Source organism: Elephantulus edwardii, unplaced genomic scaffold (assembly GCF_000299155.1).
Source record: "Elephantulus edwardii isolate Elephantulus edwardi_28Jun2011 unplaced genomic scaffold, EleEdw1.0 scaffold00386, whole genome shotgun sequence".
Classification (NCBI taxonomy): Eukaryota; Metazoa; Chordata; class Mammalia; order Macroscelidea; family Macroscelididae; genus Elephantulus; species Elephantulus edwardii.
The window spans coordinates 1,355,861-1,358,685 of NW_006400136.1; positions in this window are offsets into that span (position 1 = coordinate 1,355,861).

Here is a 2,825-nt window from a genome sequence, read left to right on the forward strand (position 1 = left end):
CACAAAAGTTTTGTCTTAGAGAGGGTATAACCAAGTTTCTGCTTGGAGGCTAGGATTTTGAAGCTCCATCTCACGTTGAGCACATGGCTAGTCTGGTCCTTGGAGAAGGGCATCATTCTCAGAAGGGTGGAGGGATAGCACAGGAGAGGAAGATCCAGGATAAGATGAATTGATACAGTAACTGGGGCAATGGGGGTTGGAGTATTGGAATCAGTAAGACTGGCTCAGGATAGAGGAGGCTTTAAGGTTGCTGTACATATAGTCACTATGGGTCACAGGACACTCAACAGCACATAACAACAACCCCAGTCCTCTTTGCAATTATACACTTCTTACATCAATGCTGTACTGTAGTTTCAACAGTACATTTTGAAAGCTAGAAATACGTGTTTTCTGATTTTGTTCTTTTTTCACTTCTTTTTCTACTTGACACCTCTAGAAATTCTGGGTGAATTTCAAGATTGACTATTGCATTTCTGCAAAATAGATCATTGTTAGGTATTTTAATAATAACTCAGTGGCCTAGTGGCAAGAAGCTGAGCTGCAATCTCACAAGGCATGTGGTTCAAATCCACCAAGTGTTTCATGGGAGAAAGATGGACAATCTCCTCCCAAACAATTAATTGCGTGTGAAAACCCACTACAGAGGTTCAGCTATGGGTCAGTTCCAACTCGATGGTACACACTGTCTCACAACAACAAAATATAAGTAATTAAGTTTGGGAGCCAATGCTTCAAGAAAATTAATTGAAGATTTCCTAGTTTCAAGTGATTCTATTGAAATTTTTAAAAGTTTTCATTCTTATTACTTAACAAATCTGAGGAAGATATTGTTAGTGGAGTTAATTCTACTTGACCCACCTTCCCTCACAATATGGTGTGCAGACCCACGGGTAGCTTCTCTCCTGCAATTTATGGCAATGTTTCCACATTAGTAATTGCAGTTATCTTGTTCCGATCTTGAAGATAGTAGAGTCTAAGAATATTTTCTAAGAGTCGAAGGGTATTTTCTAGTCAATCTATGAGCTGCATTGTGGTAAAAAAGATGGTCAATCTCCTTCTATGATATTTACAGCTTGTGAAAATAAGATAGAGGGTCAGTTAGAAGTCAGTTCTGACTCAATAGCAATGAGAACTAGAGATATTATAAAAAAATGAGAAAGAATAATATCAACTGAAACAAATCCCTGTAAACAAGTGTCAAGTTTCATGGTTTGTTCATTTACCTCTTGGGAGTTTTCAGGAACATTTCTGATGCTATCTCATCAAAACATTTCATTAAAACCTTACTTAAAGTCAATTTCCAGTAAATAATAAAAATCTATTCTAAATTGTTCAAATATATTACCTTAATAATCATCAATAGAAGATTTAGCTGTAAAAACTACTCAAAATAGTGAAAATACTAGAAACATCCTAAATAGCAACATGCTACTTCATAAAATTATATGTATCTGTGTATACACACATAATGAATTATTAAATACCTATTAAATGTGATGAAGTATAAGAATATGTGATGCTACAGGATCATGCTTATGAATATTTTATAAAATGGAAAAATGTAAACACAGTTGTTGTATGATCTATATTTAGAATAACAAACGCAGAACCTTAGAAAAATATTAGTATTTTCAGGCCTTTGAGCTGTGATGCTGGAGCAGAATATTGAATTAACATGGACTGCCAGGAGAATAAACAGTTTTGTCCTGGGGAGGGTAAAATCAGGCTTCTCCTTGGAGGCAAGGATTCTGAGGCTTTGTCTGACATACCAAGGGCATATTGCAAGGAGGTCCCAGTCCTTGGACAGGGACATCATGCTTGGCAGGGTTGAGGGACAGCACAGGAGAGGAAGACCCTCGATAAAATGGATTGATTCAGTGACTGTGGTAATGAGGGTGTGTCAGAGACAATGGGGTTGACACAAGATAGTGCAGGTTTCAGGGCTGGTGTATAAAGGGTCACTATGAGTCGCAAATGACGCAAATGCACATAACAACAACAAAACAATAGGGTTATAAATGTTTTATAATTAGTTAATCATTTCCAATTCATTCATATTTACGTGTCTTTTTTACAATTAATGATATCAGAAAATAAGTTGATTTTTAAAATTTAAATTTTTCTTTGAAACCATATCATTTTATATTTCAACTTTCTATATAATATTGCGTACTCTGATTTTAACAATTACATCACTTTATCTCATTTCTTTTTATCTCTCATTAGAACATCTATTTTAAATAGAGAATAAGACCTAAATAGGAATGAATAAATTTAATTTTCCTTTGTCTTGTTTTAATGTTTGTTTAGTTTGTTTGTTTTGTTTTTTATCTCATCTCTAATGTACACATATTTAAGCCTGTCACAATATTGAAAGATGCTATGGCCAATATATTATATAGCCTAGAAAGCATCAAAAGAAAATGTAGGGAATACACAGAGTCACTGTACCAGAAAGAATTAATTGACACTGAAAAATTTCAGGAAGTACCATATGAACAGGAACCAATGGTCATGAAGGAGAAAAGAGAAGCTGCATTGAAGGCACTGGCAAAAATTAAGGCCCCAAGAATCAATGGGATAACAATTAACTTTTTTCAATTAACAGATGCAGCCTTGGATGCACTCACCAGTCTATGCCAGAATATTTGGAGGATGGCTGTCTAGCCAATAGATTGGAAGAGGTCCATATTTGTTCCTAATCCCAAGAAGCGTGATTCAACTGAATATGGAAATTATAGAAAAATATTGCTATCACACGCAAGCAAAATACTGCTAAAGATCATTAAAAAATGACTGGAACAGTACATAGATAATAAACT